Here is a 20,562-nt window from a genome sequence, read left to right on the forward strand (position 1 = left end):
ATTGGGTAAGGAAGCTGGCTTGGTAAGGCCTTTGTTGGTGCCGCTTGTAGGAAGGGCTCAATTTTGGGTGGTCGCCGGCGGGTACCTGCGTCTCGGAAACATTGTGCTTTTTCCCGCTTTGTGGACTGCAGGTATCTGCACCGCCAGACTGCTGCTTTTGATTCTCTAGGTGTGTGCCCATAGTGGCTGCGTCTTTTCGCCGGTCGGATCCACGAGGCCTCCAGGGTTTCTGCACGGCGGTAAGTAACTCCTTTGTTGTGCAGTATTCCCCAGAAACTTTTGCAGAGCCTGTCGAAAGTCTCCCGTGTTGATGTGGGTGAAGCACCCGTGTGGAACTTTGGGCCATATTGCCCCCGCTTTTTGTCCCGTTTTTGCCCGCTCGGCCGGAGCACGTGGTAGACACGTCTGCTCCGTTCGACGTCCAGACTCCGCCCCCAAAATAAATACATATTGAATATATTTAATTAATCGGTCTCCCCCCCACACACAATCCCTCTAAATATATTTACACACAGCACCCTCACACACACACACACACACACACACACACATACACAACCCTCACATAGAACACTCACAGCACACACACAAACCACACACTCACACAACACACTCATATATATATATATGTATATACTACAGCACCCCTCACAAACACACACTGCACCACTACACACATTACATTTCAGATACATGTTAGATCCTTTACCCAACTCTGGATTATCTAATCTATACACACACTAGATCTATATTATTATTATTTTATTATTTATATAGAGCCAGCAAAATTCCGTAGCGCTGTACAATGGGTGGACTAACAGACACGTAATTGTAACCAGACAAATGGACGCACAGGAACAGAGGGGTTGAGGGCCCTGCTCAATGAGCTTAGATGCTAGAGGGAAGGGGGTATAGTGACACAAAGGGTATAAGTAGGTGTAATAAAATAGGTTGCTAGAAAAGTATTTGCTAGAAAATCCGCTAACAGTTTAAATGATATGCTTTCCTGAAGAAGTGTGTTTTCAAAGATTTTTTGAAGGAGTGGACACTGGGTGAAAGTCTAACGGAGAAGGGAAGGGAGTTCCACAGAAAAGGTGCAGCCCTGGAGACATCTTGGAGGTGAGCATAAGATGTGGGAGCATGGCAGAGAATAGACGTAGGTCTTCGCCAGAGCACAGGGGCCTCGACGGGACATACTGTGTATTAGGGAGGATAGGTAGGTTGGAGCAGCATTATGTAGTGATTGTAAGCAAGCACCAGAATCTTAAATTGAGCCATATATCTAACTGGAAGCCAATGTAGGGATTGAGAGAGGGGGAGGCGTGGGAGGTGCAGGCGGATAGGGAAATGAGCCTTTCCGCCGCGTTCATAATATGTTGCAGACGTTCAATCTATGAACACGTAAGACCACTGAGAAGGAGATTGCAGTAGTCAAGACGAGAAAGAGCAACGGCATGGACCCGCACCTTAGCCGCATCTGGTGTTAAATAGGGGCAGATGCAAGCTATGTTTTTGAGATGAAAGCAGCAGGATTTGGCAATTGACTGGACATGAGGTGTGAATGAGAGGTCAGAGTCAAAGAGAATACCTAGGCAGCGAGCCTGTGAGGTAGATGTGATGGTGGTGCCATTGACTTGGGGGGAGAAAGACACGGGAGTAGCAACACTTGAGGGAGGAAAGACCAGAAGTTCTATTTTGGACAGGTTGAGTTTAAGGAAGTGAGCAGCCATACAATTGGAAATCGTGGAGAGGCAGTCAGAGACACGAGTCAAGATGGGCGGAGAGAGATCAGGAGAGGACAGGTAGATTTGCGTGTCATCTGCATATAAATGATAATGAAAGCCAAAGGAGCAGATGAGTTTACCAAGGTAGGAAGTATAGATGGAGAACAGTAGTGGACCAAGGACTGAACCTTGGGGGACACCAACAGAGAGGGGTTGGGGAGAAGAGGCAGAGCCAGAGAAATAAACACTGAAAAAGCGCTGGGAAAGGTAGGAGGAGCACCAGGAGAGAGCAGTATCTCATAGACCGAGATTATGGAAAATGAGAAGAAGCTGTTGATGATCAACAGTGTCAAAGGCAGCAGAAAGATCAAGGAGAAATAGGATAGAGCAATGGCCGTGAGATTTAACAGTGAGTAAATCATTGGATACTTTGGTCACAGTTGTTTTAACAGAGTGATGAGCGTGGAATCCAGACTCAAGCAGATCAAGCAGAGAGTTGGATTCAAGGAAGTCTGTCAGTCTTGCATACACAACTCTCTCAAGGATCTTGGAGGCACATGGCAGTAGCTATAAAGGGCAGTAGTTGGATGGGGAGTTGGGGTCGAGGTTGGGCTTTTTCAGAATAGGTGTTATGGTTGCATGCTTAAAGGGTGAAGGAAATGTGCCGGAGGAAAGGGAGAGATTTAAAACTTTAGTGAGAGGAAGAGCAAGAGAGGGAGACAGTGTGGAGATGATATATAAGGGAATAGGATCGAGGGAACAGGTGGTGGGAGGGGAGGACCAGAGCAGAGTGGAAACCTCTTCTGTAGTAGCTGCGAATGAGCATAGAACAGTGGAGTGAGTGGGGTTGGATGATGTATTGGAAATTGTATTGGAAGGGGAGGGAGAGAGATTATAGATCTCTTCTCTGATTGTAGAAATCTTCTCAGTGAAATGAGTTGCAATGTTTGAGGCAGACAGGGTGGTAGGAGGAGGGGGAGCAACAGGGTGAAGGATAGCATTAAAATTGTGAATATATACGTTCTGAATCCTCTACACACACACACATTATATCTCCTATATACACTCTGGGTACTTCACACACTAGATCCCCTACACACACACACTGCACCACCTACATTCCTGACATACAAACTCTAGATCTCATATTCACACACTACATTCCTTGTAATCAAACAAAAAACACACTCTCTACAACCCCTACACACACTATATCACTTATACACACACACACTACAACCCTTATGCAGCTTCACAGAGAGCCGCCCACCTTGTAGGAATGGACAGAGGAGGCAGCAGTCAGCAGAGTCACACAGGAATGGAGGCAGAGGAGAGGCCTGAAATGCATTTTTGCAAATTGGGATGTCTGTTATACCATGCAGCCATTTTCTCAGATTAGCAACCCTTTAATGTCTTCACTATCCCTAGTTTTCTGTAGTGATACAATAATCATGCTGGGCAAAGGTATGCTACACTGGCACTGAAAGACACCTAGACAGAGAGGTTACTATTAAATAATCCTCTGCCCTCATGCTGGCAGTCAGACACAGGTTAGCAGGTGAGGGAGGGAGAGAAAGAGAGAGTGAATATGTGCGTGTCATGTTACGTTTGTGTGGTACATCCATTTGTTTGTGTGTGAGGAGGGCTCTTTATTAACCCCTTAAGGACACATGACATGTGTGACATGTCATGATTCCCTTTTATTCCAGAAGTTTGGTCCTTAAGGGGTTAAAGGAACACTGTAGTCACCTGAACAACTTTAGCTTAAATGAAGCAGTTTTGGTGTATAGAACATGCCCCTGCAGCCTCACTGCTCAGTCCTCTGTCATTTAGGAGTTAAATCCCTTTGTTTATGAACCCTAGTCACACCTCCCTGCATGTGACTTGCACAGCCTTCCATAAACACTTCCTGTGAAGAGAGCCCTATTTAGGCTTTCTGTATTGCAAGTTCTGTTTAATTAAGATTTTCGTATTCCCTGCTATGTTAATAGCTTGCTAACCTGCAAGAGCCTCCTGTATGTGATTAAAGTTCAATTTAGAGATTGAGATACAATTATTTAAGGTAAATTACATCTGTTTGAAAGTGAAACCAGTTTTTTTTTTTCATGCAGGCTCTGTTGGTTGGACAGGCCTGGGTTACAGACTTGTTGTTCAATAAATTTCAGATCAAGATGTGTTGGAATTTTGTTTTTGATCTTCAATGTTACTTTAATTTTTTTCCCAATTTTTCAGCAAATGTGGTATAATAATATTGGGATAGTGTATTTTTCCCTATCGACCTAGTGCTCCAGATCAGACCTTCTAAACTCGTAACTTCCCCTGCTTTAGCTTCCATCGTATACCATCCTTCATTACTGTTATTACTTGATTGCATTCTATAAACATGTAGTACTATAGAGGCTATATAATTAGTCTTAATAATAGGATATCCAATACCTCCTTTGTTCATCCTCTGGGCTAAGGTAATCTGACTTAACCTTGTTTTTTTCCCTTTCCATATATATTGCATAAAGCTGGACTGAATCATTTCAAGCCAGCTATTAGATATTTTTAATGGTAACATTTGAAACAAATAATTAAATTTAGGTACAACATATGCATTCACTACATTGACTCGTCTCCAGAAAGTTATCACTAGATTTTTTTCCTTTTTTAAAGCCATCTATTAGTGTTTTGTAGAAGAACTAATACCTAACTAATCGACTATTTCTTCTACCCACAGGAACTCATACATATTTCTGATTTCCTTTTTACTTGTATTATCTAAATTAAGATCTAATATCAGAGATTTCCTAATATTTAACTTATAATTTGAGGCCAAAGAATAGCTCTCTATTTTTTTCATTAGAATATTTAATGATCTACAAGGGTTTGTCAGTGTGATTAAAATATCGTCTGCATACAGACTTTTTTTTTGATTATTATCAAAAATTTTATATCCACTTCTTTATTGTTTCTTATGTTAATAGCTAACGGTTCAATAGAAAGCAAATATAATATTGGAGAGAGGGGACACCCTTGGCGGGTTCCATAAAAAAACAAAACATGGGGAGCAGATAAATTGTACGTGTTGTTGGGTTTACATATAAAGCCATAATAACCTTCTTTATCCAACCCGAGATGCCATAATAAATTAATGTTGTTTCTAAATATTTCCAGTTGACCCTGTCAAATGCTTTTTCAGCATCAACCGACAGGGTTCAACAATTGAACTTTCCCCCTAGAGGCATCATCTAGAATATTTATTATCCTTTGCATACTGGTAGCAGAGGTTCTCCGTGGATATAACCTATTTGGTCCTGATGTATAATTGTTAACTAATTGAATAACTTTCCCCCTAGAGGCATCATCTAGAATATTTATTATCCTTTGCATACTGGTAGCAGAGGTTCTCCGTGGATATAACCTATTTGGTCCTGATGTATAATTGTTGGTAAAAACTTTTTTAGCCTGGTTGCTAAGATTGAAGCAAAATGTTTACATGTATAAGCGAGATAGGACAATAGTTTCGTACATCTGTGGGGAATTTGTTTGCTTTTAGAATGGGTAAAATGTTAGCCCTCATCATTTCTTCTGTGAATAACCCATTTTAATGGCATACTTAAAATTATTTGTTAAATGAAAACTTATTTGGTTTTGAAATATTTAATAAAATTAATTACTGAACCCATCAGGACCTTGAGCTTTAAATGTATCTAGATTGGATATAACCTGATTTACTTCTTCAATATTTATCTCTTTATTCAAAAAGGATCTATCAGAGTCAGTAATTTGAATTAATTAGATTTTGTAAGGTAATAATTAATATCTTCTATGGTAGTAGTTGAAGGGATGTTGTACAACTTGCTATAGATGTCGTTAAAGTGTTGACCTATCTCCTTAGGTGTTTCTAAGTTTCTATCTTTATCTATTAATTTTACAACTTTATTTATCCATTTTTGCTGTCTAAGTTATGTCAAAATTATGCCTTTGATTTTTCATCAAAGGAAAGCAGAAAAGTAACATTTTAAATAGTCTGCTTTAAGGTTCAGGTATTCACTATATGAACACAAGTATTAGGACACCTGACCATTACACCAACAATGACTTTTATGGCATTGCATTCTAAATACATAGACAGCTATACTCTGAAGCTTCCACTCTAGGGCTGATTTCCACTCTGATTTCTGATTGAAACGCCTGAATTCAATAATTATTGAATTATTGGCATGTGTGTGCCAATGCTTTTGTCCATATAGTGTATGTAACAATTGAAACATCTTAACAAGACAACATATGTTTTCATTTTAAGCGGATATTTTCATGTAAAATAAGCACTTTTTTCAAGAAATAATAAAGACAAATGTTTTTTCCTGATGTCATGCATTGCAATGCATTGTATGTTCTTTTAAATAATATATACTGCAAAATATGGCATTTCAAACTGTTATACATGCGGGTTGCGACTGTTGCATGCGGAAACATGTGTTCTTTGACATTTCAGCAATTCAGTTTGCTACATTACTTCAACACAGATGACCTTAAGGGGCTGCATCTCTTTAGTTCAAAGGTTTCAATAAGCAAGACAGACACAGGGACTCCCTGGAGTCTATTTAAGGAATGGAATACACATTGAACATTCAAGTGCAACAGCATATCAAGGAAATGCCACGGCTAGGGTCATTGTGTACTATCAATTTAAAAGATGTTCTAATATAAACTGAGAAAGCATGCATCATCATCCAGTGTAAGCATATATTATCTTAATTCATATAACAATAACCTTTAACCTAAACAAGATGTATTGTTATTTTTTGAGAATGTTCATAAACTATTTATAAAAAAAAAGATTTTCTCGCCCATGCTGGGTGGTGTATATATATATATATATATATATATATATATATATATATATATATACACACTCTACCAGAGGCCTAGAAGTCTGAAGGTTCTGCGCAGTATCTTTATTGTTCCTAGAACTGCACTGTTCTTGTCAGAAATCTCGGATGTCCCACCTGAAATCTGTTGAGGCCACTTTCCCAACTTGGGGCTCACAGACCCAAGTGATCCTACCACAACTGGAACTACTACTGCATACATTATCCACATCCTTTCTAGCTACTCTTTCAGTCCTTGGTATTTGTCTACCTTCTCATGCGTCTTCTTCCTGATGTTATATTTACTGGGTATTGCTACAGCCACCACCACTGCAGTCTTCTGTTTCTTGTCTTTCACCAGGATGTCAGGTTGGTTGGCCAGTACTTGCTTGTCAGTCTGAATCTGAAAGTTCCACAGGATCTTAGCTTTGTAATTCTCAACTACCCTTTGTAGTATCTCCCATCTGGACTTAGGCAGGTCCAGCCATTATTCGGTGCAGATATTTAGGTACAAAATCCTAGAAACTTGGTTGCTCTCACTTTTTGCTTTCTGCACCCGGCTGCTATGTGTTAGATTGTCTCAGAGGACTCTTTGCACAGTCAGCAACCAGCAACTCAGGTCTTGCATCATGTGGCAGACTCTGCTTCTACTGATCTACTGAGTGCTTCTATGATTAGGAATATATATGTTGTTTGTGACTATTCAGTATCTATTGTAGAAGTGTATAGTAACAGTTCCAGCTAAGGACTGCCAGTATGGTTATAATTAAATAATGTATTAAGAGGCAGTCATTGTTTTAACAGCTGCTTTATATATTTACAGGTATTGTTTAGTGCTAGTATATTTTGGTGGTATGTTTAAGGCATCGATGTAATGTAGGAACTAATGTCTAGTGTTAAAGTAGTGTAATGGGTGTGTTGTATAGGGGTTGCATAATGCGTATAGTGTAGGGATTAATTTTAATGTAGTGAGTTAGGGTAGTATAGAGGTTCTATGAAGGTTCTATATTCCTCTTGCGACTCTCTGCAGGGCAAGGTTAAAAAGGGCCCTGGAATGAGACACCTGTGACAGGAAGGTATGATAGATATGTATATATATATATATATATATATATATATATATATATATATATATATATATATATATATATATATATATTATATACATATCTATCATACCTTCCTGTCACAGGTGTCTCATTCCATATATATACATATCTATCATACCTTCCTGTCACAGGTGTCTCATTCCAGGGCCCTATTTAACCTTGCCCTGCAGAGAGTCGCAGGAGGAAGGATTTTCCCAAGTGGGATATTTTATTTTTATGCAATGTATGAACATATACTGTAACTAAATTCTCATTATTTTACATAAGTCAGCTGTATTAAAAAAAAATAAAAAACACAACTAAAAAAACTAAAACAATTAAATTGAGCTAAATTTGACTGAACATACTATGTTATAGTATGCCTATATTATGGCTAATATATCCTCATGACAATAAAACATCTACAAGATCAAGGTATCAAAAGAGTATCGTGTCAGTTTATACCTCAGTTATACTTTTCTTTGGAATCCAGTCCTTTATTTTGCTTGAAGCTGACATAAAACAGCTATTTAATTGTATTCTGAATTGAAATGACTGACAGAGGTTTAATTGCAAATAATTATATGTTTTCTTAAACAAGCAGTCAAATTACTTGTTTTCCAAGGCTGCACATTTCTACAACTGTTTTTATAAACAAACGGTATCATGCACTACATTTAGAAACATTATTGTTATTGTACATCTGGATACATTTATTACTTATCGATTTAAAATGGACACTGTAAATTAGAGGTTGTATTTCAGAAATGACAGCACAGCAGGCAAATTCATTTGTTGCAAGAGAATAAGATGTAGGTGTTCTGTTCTGCATATCATTCAAAGCTGTGAAATTGGTAATTAGGCCGAGTGAAATTAGAGAAGATTGATTCATGATTCAGTCACGTGACCTTTGCAAAATCAGTGCATCTTAGACACCTGCATTTAGCTGTGTTTCTGCAAAGCACTTTTAATTATAACAAAGATGAGTGATCATTAAACCTCTTGAAAATACTCCGTCATCTACAAATTATGTGAATGGGAAAGTCCTTTACAAAATGTAGGTACACCATCTGAGTCTAAAAGTTGTGTTGATGAAATAGCTAATTGCCAATGTATGGATTAAACATACAGCATACATACAGAACTACCACACTGACTGCACCATGACTTGCACACATGCACTTAGGGCCACCCGATGGTTATTGGTGGACAGGGTCAGGCGCAGTGGCCCTTTAAGAGCGTGAATGGGCCTCTGCAATATTTGATGCTGGGAGGAAGTGAGAACCAGTTTATATACGGGTGGGAGGTGGCAACAGCAGGAGGACCTTAAGCAAGCCATGCTCCAGGACACAAAAATATGCTAACAGAAGGGTGGCTGCAAATATTAATATTATGATGTGTGTGTCAGATTGTGTGTGTATTTGTCAGTTTGTATAGCTGTGTGTCAAGGTGTGTGTATGTATCAGTGTGTGTATCTGAGTGTGTGTGTGTGTATGTACCAGTGTGTGTATCTGTGTGTCAGTGTTTGTACTTGCCAGTGTGTATTTGTGTGTCAAGGTGTTTATATCTGTGTATAGGTGTTAATATACATATGCATATCTTTGTAAGTATGTATGTGGCAGTGTATGTGTGTATGTGCATACATACGAGCAATCAAACAACACAACATGCAACCATACCCCTGCAATCTAACACAAAATGCAACATACAAACACACCCCTGCCTTCAAACAAAACATTACATACAAACACACCCCTGTATTAAAACGATAAATTACATATAAACACCCCTTCATTGCAACACCAACACTGCACACAAAAGCGGCCCTTCATTTAAAAGCCAACACCACATCCAACCACACCACTGCATTAAACAGTCAATGACAGTCAATACCATTCAATAACAAAAAATCATCCTGAGGATGATTTTTTGTTATTGGCTGTTTATTGTCATTGCATATTTTATAAAAAATTGGTCTCTGAGGACCAGAGCCTAACGATTGATTTTAGAATATCACATTTTATTTGCTTTTATTTTGTTAGACCAATAAATCAAATTATACCTACCTGGTTCCTGATTCCAGTCCGGATAGCTGCACTGCCGTCCTGATCTCCCTCCTAAGGGAAAGTTATTTCAAGGCGCTTGAAACATTTGGAGTCTGTGAGTTCAATAATTAGTAGGGGCTCTGTGGATATATTTATACAGTATTGCAGTATATCTTTTGTTGCTTTATATTTTAGATATCCAGCTGTAACCCGCATATTTTGCACCATATCTTGTTTGTATGAGGTCACCAATAGGGAAGTGATCTCGGCAAGCTGTCCATATAAGTTAGGTGATTTTACACTATTGGCCATATTTACAAAGCATGCAAGATATTAATGTATTATATTTAAGCTATAATGGATAAATAAAATGCTTTTGATTTTATTAACTACCTGATTTGGAACAAGAACTTGTCACCCTATGCACATGTTATTACTCCTCATGAGTATGCTCTCTAAAGTAATTGGACTTGCTGTTATTTATCACAGGGGACTTTCTATATGTTGTGCTATATTGAAAAGTTCCACAATATTTATTTTTTTACAAATGACTTATCCCATAAACCTTTGCTGGGCAGGAGGGAGGAGAGCCAATAAATACTAAAAAGGGAAACTTTGAAAAGTAGTTTTATTATATTTTTAAAAAATATTTTTGATTTATTTTGCATTATTTTTAATGCTTTATCTTTGTAATGCATTGAAAATCGGGTTTCCCTTAAAGAGTCTATTCAATTGGTATTACTAAATGTGTCAGGCCATGCTAGACAGCCAGAAGTCTCCATCCTCATAATATCCCTGCTAAGGAGTTCATTCACTCATTTATTAAGGAGGATGAACCCCTGCTTAAAGGACCACTCTAGGCACCCAGACCACTTCAGCTTAATGAAGTGGTCTGGGTGCCAGGTCCAGCTAGGGTTAACTAATTTTTTTATAAACATAGCAGTTTCAGAGAAACTGCTATGTTTATCAATTAGTTAAGCCTTCCCCTATTTCCTCTAGTGGCTGTCTCACTGACAGCCGCTAGAGGCGCTTGCGTGATTCTCACTGTGAAAATCACAGTGAGAGCACGCAAGCGTCCATAGGAAAGCATTATGAATGCTTTCCTATGTGACCGGCTGAATGCGCGCGCAGCTCTTGCCGCGCGTGCGCATTCAGCCGACGGGGAGGAACGGAGGCGGAGAGGAGGAGGAGAGCTCCCCGCCCAGCGCTGGAAAAAGGTAAGTTTTAACCCTTTTCCCCTTTCCAGAGCCGGGCGGGAGTGGGTCCCTGAGGGTGGGGGCACCCTCAGGGCACTCTAGTGCCAGGAAAACGAGTATGCTTTCCTGGCACTAGAGTGGTCCTTTAATAACAACCAAGGTTATCCCACTAATCAAGCATGAAATAGACAGGCCTGCTTTCAAATGTCACTTTCGAATGTTTTTAACTTTCATGTCTGTTCCCCTGCTGTTGCTTGGTAACAAGTAAATACGGTTTTTAATTACACACCTTCTGTCCAAGTGTCACAATGTGTTCAGAACAGATGTGTAGATGCTGTATGCCCTCCCCTGATACTTTAGGATGCCCTGAACACCATAAATGGGATATCCAATTAAACAATGCCTAGCAATATTATATAAGGACACATCATTTTGCGCACATCACTAAAGTATTCAAGCACATTAACCATGAGAAATCACATGATCAGATTTTTCAACAAAAATGAATAAATCTACATTTGACTAAAACTTACTTATTTGTTTATTCTCACAGGTATCATACAGTCATGGAAAAAATAAAGTATATCCTCTTTGAATCCTATGCTTTTTTTCTACACTTTTTTATCACAGCATATATATATATATATATAAATATATATAAATAATCATCTGTTCCTTAGCAGGTGTTAAAGGGACACTATAGTCACCCAGACCACTTCAGCTCAATGAAGTGGTCTGGGTGGCAGGTCCCTCTAGGGTTAACCCTGCCTGATGTAAACATAGCACTTCTGGACAGCCACTAAAGTAGCATCGGCAATGATTGAGGCATATTATGCCTCAATCACGCAATGCCTCCATAGGAAAGCATTGAAAAATGCTTTCCTACGGACACTTTGAATGCGTGCGCGGCAGTGCCACGCATGCGCACTTGGCGCCGGTGACGTCAGATAAGGATGCTGATGTCGGCGGGGGAGGAGAGGTAAGGGGGCCCAAGCGGTTTTCCTGACATTATAGTGTCCCTTTAAAATTTGGTAAATACAACCTCAGATAAGCAACAACACATGACACACTGTGTCATGATTTATTTAACAATAATAACGCCAAAATAATTTCAATTTTGGAGATAAATGCCTTTTTGTTCTCCAACTGTGTGTAGGGCCGCCTCCCAGGGCTGTCAGTCATTGTGAATACTCTTCCTGGCTGATTTATTTCAGTTTTGTGTACCTTTCGAGTTTATGACACATGAAGTCTTGGACAGACAGTCCATGGCTGGGTGTGCTGCACACATTGTCAAAGCTCTTAGCAATTTAATCTTCTACTTCCATAATTAAGCAAAAAAAAGAAAGGTTTCGGTTCTGCATTTTGATACCTGCCTTTCTAGTTGCAAAGGTCACTGGAAACAAAAACCACAAGCTACTCTGTGTGGAATTTATGTCTCATAAGAATTAGCAAGGCTCTGCTGAACCTCTGTCATGCTTTGTGAGATTCTTACGGAGACTGGTGTGGGTTAAAAATTAATTGGTGATGGAGGAGTCGTCATTTGACAAGCAGAGATTTTATAGACGGGTGTCGGATTCTCTCATGTCAGATTTAGTTCACAGACTCCTATGATTGGAGTGAGCTATACTGTAATTTTTAGGGAAATACTTGAAATGCCACCAAATCTTACCATTTGAGAAACTATATAGGTTTAGAACTAGTGACAGGGGAGCAATTACCACTATATGTCGAATTATCCAGGATTCCAAGTATCCTGGGAAAAAGATGTTCCATATCCTTTAGGAAAGGTACTTGAAGTTTGAAATTGTTACAGAACATTTTGACATTTCAAATAAAATGATTGCCTGTACACCGCCTGCACACTTATAAGAGATAATTGATTTCAATTTTAAGGTGGTTTATAAAAACTATAAAACTTAACCAAATTTTAAAAAATCGCTCTGAAATCACTCTTGAGTGGCTGTGATACAATAGACACCCACTTCCATACATGGAGGTAGTGCCCTAGGAGTGTCTCATTCTGGGTCGGGGCTTCATTTTTGTAAAGCAGTCTTATAGAGATAGATTTCAAACTAATTCCAGTTTTTGGTACCCTCCTAAGACCACGTCTTGTGCCCAAGATGCTGTAGACTCTAGGAAGTGGAAGGGTCCAGCCCCCACAGTGCAGTGCGTATGTTGGTCACTTTTACCCCATGGTGTTTCCTTTTGCTACCATGACCTCTTCTAAGAGTTTTCCTCTTACTTTTCTCCTAACTGGAGGAACTGGATAAACTAGTTGATTGACATGTGTTTACTTATTGCGTTTTTTTCTCTGCTCTTCCCTTCAACCCCTATCCCTACCACCGTTTTGTTGTGTGTCTTATTTAGTAATATTTTGCTGTTCTGTCTTTTATATATGTACTGTCTTTTCTTCTTAAGCCTTCATATTTTCTATTTTGTTCTTATTCTTTATCTATTTTTTCCTCTTCACACTTCATCTCATATTGACCTGTTTCTATTGCAGGATTAAAAAAATGTGTTAAATAATAGAAGTCAACACATGTAATTTGTTTACTATTGATCAACTTCATTATTGACAATGATTATTCACAATGTACCTCTTTCTCTAATGTATAATCTCATTTTTTCTTTTATTCTTTAACCATGTATTATATTTAAAATTACTTTAAACATAATCCTACCTTCATTTCCATTGTATTATTCATGTGCCAATCTCCTTAAAGGGACGCTATAGTTACCAAAACATCTTAATTGTGTTTTAATGAAGCAGTTCTGGTGTATACATCATGGACTTGCAGTCTTACTGCTCAATTCTCTACCAGTTGTTAAATCACTTTGTTTGTGCAGCCCTAGTCCCACCTCCCTGCATGTGACTTTCACAGCCTTCCTAAACACATCCAGTAAAGAGAAATCTAATGTTTAAACATATTTTACTGCACATTCTGTTGTATTGTTCTGTTGTATGTATTATCTCATGCTCTGTTAATAGTCTATCAGAGCATGCAGGAGCCTCCTGTGTGTGGCTAAAGTTACATTTACAGAGATGAGATAAAAACATCTAAAGTCATTTAACACCTGATTGAAAAGGAAACCATTTTGTCTTCATGCAGACTGAGTCAGACACAGCCAGGGGAGTTATGACTAGGGTTGCGTAAACAGAAACAAAAGTTATTTGATTTTGACACACACATGTCAGAGAATTAAGTAGTTAGATAACAGAGGGATGATCATTACACTAAAACAACTTCATTAAAGGGACTTTCCAGTGCCAGGAAAACAAATCATCCTGTAGTACCCCTCTCCCTCCCACCCCCCATCCCATGTTGCTGAAGGGCTTAAAACCCCTTCAGTGACTTACCTGAATCCAGCGCCGATGTCCCTTGGTGCTGGTTCAGGCTCCGCCCATGCTCCTCCCCCGCCGATGTCAGTAGGCGGGGAAGACCTAACGCGCATGCGTGGCAATAGCCGCACATGCGCATTAGACCTCCCCATAGGAAAGCATTATTCAATGCTTTCCTTTGGGGATTCCGGCAACGCTGGAGGTCCTCATGCATAGCGTGAGGATGCACAGCGTAGTTTACAACTCTTTTCATGTTTAGAGAAGCTGGAAGTGCTTCTAGTGGCTGTTTATAAAAACTGCAATATTACACTTGAAGGGTTAAGGGTAATGGGAGTTGGCACTTTAAGCTAAAGTTGTTTTGGTGAGTAATGTTATGTCTTAATATATAATAATAATAATAATAATAATAATAATAATAATAATAATAATATGATATAATTAAATTGTAAAGAAACCATTTGCTAAGCAGTGTATGTGAACTCCAATTCAACTTCATCCAGGGGTTGGCTGAGCATGATAAGTACTTTCGTCCAAAATAGCCTTATATGACAAATCATCATTTTAATGGAGACATAAAAGTGAATATTTAAAATGGCACTTGAATTAATAAAGCCCTAAAGTATGATTTTCTTTTTATATGAATCTTTTAAATCTCATTAAAGCCAGCCATCTCTATAAGAGATGATTTGCATTATTAAATCTAAGCATTATTGTACATAGAGTTTCCGTTTAAGGTATGCTGGTGTATATTGACTATGCTATTCAACTTCTGTACTAAATCAATTTTAGAGCATTTCCTTCCTGACTGGTCAAGAATTATGGAAACTGTAGTCCATTGACAGCAATGCTTCGTTTTTTATTTGTAGCAAAACTATAGTATAAGTATGGGATCCCTTCAACACTCCATATATTGTGGACTACATATCCCATGATGCTTTGTCAGCATTATGGCTGGCTGTATGAACATTATGTGAGATGTAGTCCACAACAACTGGAGTGCAGAAGGTTGCCAAACACTGTTATATTATTATCATCAGCATTTATTTAGTGCTAACATATGCTGTTTGCAGTGCTTTACAATTATAGATATTTAGAGAAACAAATTATTCAACCCCAATTGAAAGGCAAGTTTATTGTTTAAGGTGGTGGCGTTGTGATGCTCTGGGGCTGTTTTGCATTCTCTGGCACTGGAAACCTGCAGCTTGTGGAAGGCAAGTTGTATTAATTGAAGTATCAGGAAATCCTAGGAGAAAACATAATGACATCTGTGAGGAAAATTAAGCTTGGGCGTCATTGGACCTTCTAACAAGACAATGATCCCAAGCATACCTCAAATTCCACCAAGGCTTGCTTGCAGAGAAAGTCATAGAAAATTCTCCAATGACCATCTCAGTCACGTGACTTAAACCCCATACTACATCTCTGGTGGGATTTGAGAAACCCATGCAAACCCAATAATATTACTGAACTGGAGGCCATTGTTCATGAGCAATGGGCTAACATTCCTCAGGAACGGTGCCAGAAGCTGGTGTCTGGCTATGCGTCTCATTTGCAGCAGGTTATAACAGCAAAAGAGTGCTCTATTATACTAAGTATTAAAAATGCTTGCTATAAAATTTTGAGACTTTTAGTTGCCTAATATTTTAAGTACTTAACCCCTTCCCGGCATTAGATGAACATTTTCGATCATGCTTGTCCTACTGTTAAGGACGCATGATGGAAAATTTCTGTCATTTACCAAAGTTAACCCCAGATCGCTGTGATTGCGGCAATTGCTTGGTTAATGCTCCTCCGGGTTGCTTCAGTATTCGAGGCAGACCGGGAGCACCCGATTGCGCTGTCCCTGCAGCTGTGATCGCTCTGACAGGCTGTCAGAGCAGGCACAAGTGCTGCAGGGACTCCTGACCTGCCTCCCTGCTCTTCCGCGGTCAGTGTGAAGTGCAGGGAGACTGATCAGCAGTGATCTGATTCTCCCTGTCAAAAAAGAAAGTTAGTTTAAAATCCCACCCCCCCTTTACCCATTTTAAATAAACATTAACACCTTCCCTGCCATCAGATCACTGACTACAGTGATCAAAATACAGATCACACACCAGCTTTACAAAATACACTTACAAAAATCTTGTATTTAGTAGAGATTGGTGATGAAATGGCTACATAAAATGTGTCAAAATTATAGGTAAATAGTCTGTGATGTCTACTTTATATAAATTATATATACTTTTGTGTGGATTGTGTCCTTAAGGGTAAGACACGCTTTTGAAGCTGTGTCCTTAAGGGGTTAAACACTTATCTCATCTTGCACTTATTATTGTTTTTTCTTTATTTTTTTCCTTATTCATGTTGGTTTCCTCTTTATTAGTGGTAATCATTGCATAAGGGTGTGCACCCTAAAACACAAACACACATGCCGCGTATATATATATATATATATATATATAATATATATATATATATACATACACACACACACACATACACTGCTGTGTGTGTGTGTGTGCTGTGAGTAGGTGCTGTGTGTGTGTGTGGGCACTGTGTGTGTGAAGGTGCTGTGTGTGTGAAGGCGCTGTGTGTGTGAGGGTGCGGTTAGTGTGCACGTGTGTGGGTGAAGTTGGTGTGTGTGTGTGTGTATGAGTAAGGGTACTGTGTGTGTGAGGGTGCTGTGTGTGTTTGTGAGGGTGGTGTGTGTGTGTGGGCACTGTGTGTGTGTGTGTGGGGGGGGGTTGCTGTTAGTGTGTGCTGTAGGAATGTGTGAGGGTGCTGTTAGTGTGAGGGTGCTGTTAGTGTGTGTGTGCTGTGTGTATGTGTAAGGGTGCTGTATGTGTGAGCTGTGTAAGGGTGCTTTGTGTGTATTGTGTGGGGACCGTTTAGTTAATACCCCCCTCCCTTCTTACCTTATGTATGGAGGGGGGACCGTGCTGCTGCCATCCCTGGGCACGGGGCTAGAGTTTACTCTCACGAGATCTGAGCGTTGCCACGGCAACGCTCCGACCTCGCGGGAGGAACCCGGTGGAGCTGCTGGCTAGAGCTCCCCGGGTCCTCTCCTGCCTCCCTCCTGCCTGTGGGCCAGTGAGGGAGATCTTTGATCTCCCTCACCGGCCCATGGAGGCACATAGCGCAAGCCGCAGGGATTAGGGTGTGCCCAGGCACACCCGGCACACCCCATGCGCACGCCTATGGTGGTCATATCATTGAGGTCATTCTCCATAACGGAGCTTGCCATCATGTTCGTTAACTCAGTTGTTATTAGGGCTGGAACTGTAACATTAAGAGGACTCTGTAATCTTAAAATGTGTTGATGTCTGTCCACTTGAAATACCTGAAGTATAGTATATATGCCTCCAGCAATAGAGATGCCAGGTAAGAATGCAAACACCTTGCAATTAGCCAGTGGATTGCCGCGTGGGTGTGAGATGTGGCTACACATACAGTCACTCATGTCCATTTCTGCTGGGCACATTTAAATTTCTCAGGTGCCAAGAGACTTGACAACACATTTGGCACTGGAAGTAGACCAGTCATCACAAAGAAACACTTTCCATGTATTTTCTTTATAACGTCTTAGATAATCACAAGTGCAGATATTATTCACAGCACTACAAAATAGCAATCTTGTTTTTTTTGTAACAAGCCATTTATTCAAAAGAGATTGCTGCAAGCATTATTGTAAACAACAAAACAATTCTTATGGAACACAGTTCTGTAAAACAGTTTAACCCCTTAAGGACCAAACTTCTGGAATAAAAGGGAATCATGACGTGTCATACGTCATGTGTCCTTAAGGGGTTAAAGATAAACTACCAGAACTAAGCATCTGAAAGTATATACTTAGAAGGTATTTTATGTGTGTATTATTTTGTGTTTGTTGCTTTGAGTAATCAGTGTTAATTTATACTTTGAGTTGGAGTTTTGATAACCAGCATGTACAATGACAAAAAAAGGTTGAAAAAAATCTGCTGAATTTCGTGAGGATTTTTTTCCGTCATTTTGGCTGTTATAAATTGTCGATTGCTTATTATTTAGTAATATATTACTGCATATTTATACAATAAAGACACAGGCAAAGAGCTCTAAATTAAGTGACATTCTGAGTGCACATTTTAAATAAGGATGGCCTACATTGGATAAATGAATGCAAATATACATTGGTGAATCAAACGCACAATCTAATTAGTGTGTTCTATTTTCAGATGCAAATTAAATGAGGATATTTCACCAATGGGACATGCACGGTGAAGAATGAATGACATATCTAGGTAAGTTTTATAGAAATATGATAATGTAATAGACAAGCTTCCATTAAAAAGGGAAGTGGACATATATGAAATGAGGACACATGAATAAATCCAAATTTAGAAAACAAAAATCCTCCACTTTTTTTAGACTGTAAACTGATGGGCTATCTCTGTACTTTCTAGAAAAGAGCTTTATTGACTGGCTCTCAGCTCACATCCAGTACCCTTCTTCCCTTTTCCATTGGACTGTGTATAAAGTCTTTTTCCTCAGTTATACAGCACTGCAGGGAAATGGTAATTTATAAATGCCAGTAACAATAATAAAAGGGACACTTCATGTATTATAACACAGTTATGTTCACTGCATAGGTTATGGTGCAGGTAGGCCCCTAGCCCCTGTCCCTCTGCACACAGAAATTTATAACCCTATAACCTACCCATGTAAGTATCTTTTTTCATAATTTTATAAATAGGTTTTTATCCTATCTGTTAGAACCAAGAAAGTTTCTAGCAATTCTGTAACAATAATGTATAGATCATTAAAGACACTTCAGGCACCAACACAGCTTAATCTAAATTAAGATCAGAGATCTCCCTCACCGGCCTGCTGGCACTGTAATACTGCAGCCGGCAGGGGAGGACACCGGGGGAGCTCTAACTTGCAGCTCAGTGGGTTCTCCTCTTGTGAGCTTGGAGCATTGCTGTGGTTACCACCTGCTGGCAGTGACATGCTATGCCGTCCATGCAAGGACCTAGCGATCACATGGCCCAGGAGGGCCAGAAAGGAAGCAGGGGGATTCCCTGGGATGCCAGGTGAGTCCCCCCACTGTGATCGCCGGCCTGGGATCATCGGCGACCGGGTAAGTAAATAGGATGGCGGGGACGTGCTATGCCGCCCTCCGGCGTTTAGAGACGGGTCCCCAAGGACGGCATAGCACGCCCGCCACCCTTAAGGTGTTGAATAATCTACAAGTGCCCCTCCCGAGATTAGGTTCTGGATCCGCCCCTGACAGGGATTCATTTGACTTGGGGCGCCTTGGGAAAATATTGAAACATTAAGGGCTCCTTGAACCTAAAATGTTTGGGAACCACTGTCCTAGCCCTTGACAGGTGACATTGTAACAATATAATCAACAGGGCCGGTGCAGGGATTTTTGGGTGCACAGGTGAAGATGATTTTGGTGCCCCCCCCCCACAAAAGCATCTTTACCTGTGTGTCTCTTAACCCGCCTTTTGTTTCTTATCCCCTTTTTAAATGCCTTACCCCCTTTAGTGTATCTTATCCCCTATTTTCCCCATAGTGTGTCTTACACATCCCTTGTGTATATCTTACAACCCCCTTTGTGTCTTACTCTCCACCGCTGCTTTTTGTGTTTCCTTCTCTCTCAACCACTTTGTGTCTTTTACTCTCTCGAGCTTATTTTTCTGTTTATCTTTCACCACTAGCCCATATATCGCCCCCCTGCCCTTCTGTGTCTCTTTTTCATCTTCTCTAGTCCCTCTGTGTCTCTTTCACCCTCAGCCCCTTTGTATTTCCACCACCAGGCTCTTCTGTGTGTTGCTTTCATCCCCAGCCACTCTGTACATCTTTCTCATCCCCAGGTCCATCTGTGTGTCTTTCTCCCCCTCATGTTCCTCTGTTTGTCTTTCTCCCCACTCAGACCCCCGTGTGCCACTCTCCCCTCCATGTCCCTTAGTGTTACTTTCTCCTCCCCTCGATGTCCATTAGTGGTCCTCTCCTCCCCCCCATCCCTTAATGGTCCTTTATCCTCCTTTTCCTGCCCATTAGTTGTCCTCTTCCCTGTCCCTTAGTGTTCCTCTCCCCTCCCTCCCCTGTCCCTTAGTGTCTGTAGCGGAACCCTATTGTGGCTGTCCTCCCTGTATTATGGATTGCCCTCATCTACCCTGTTAGTCTGGGGGCAAAGGGGAGAAGTGTGGCGAAACCGACCTCGCCACGTGTCCTTGGAGGGGGCTGCTTGCCCGCCTCTTGCCTTTGGACTATGGCCCTGCAGGTTAAACTGTTTATTTTCCCTGCAGAAAGGCTTATTCGTGTGATCTGAGTGCCATTCATCTAA

General features: G+C 40.2%; 1 protein-coding gene across 2 annotated transcripts in view; it reads left to right on the forward strand.

The window, feature by feature from the left end:
• Positions 1 to 18,509, forward strand: part of LOC134602679 (potassium voltage-gated channel subfamily A member 1-like) — a 134,571-nt gene extending 116,062 nt beyond the window's left edge. For both annotated transcript variants that reach the window (XM_063447808.1, XM_063447809.1), the window contains one exon: positions 18,443 to 18,509. The gene's annotated coding sequence lies outside the window, so the exon portion shown is untranslated. The remainder of the gene's footprint in view (positions 1 to 18,442) is intronic.
• Positions 18,510 to 20,562: the final 2,053 nt, after the last annotated feature.

Source organism: Pelobates fuscus, chromosome 3, assembly GCF_036172605.1.
Source record: "Pelobates fuscus isolate aPelFus1 chromosome 3, aPelFus1.pri, whole genome shotgun sequence".
Taxonomy (NCBI): domain Eukaryota; kingdom Metazoa; phylum Chordata; class Amphibia; order Anura; family Pelobatidae; genus Pelobates; species Pelobates fuscus.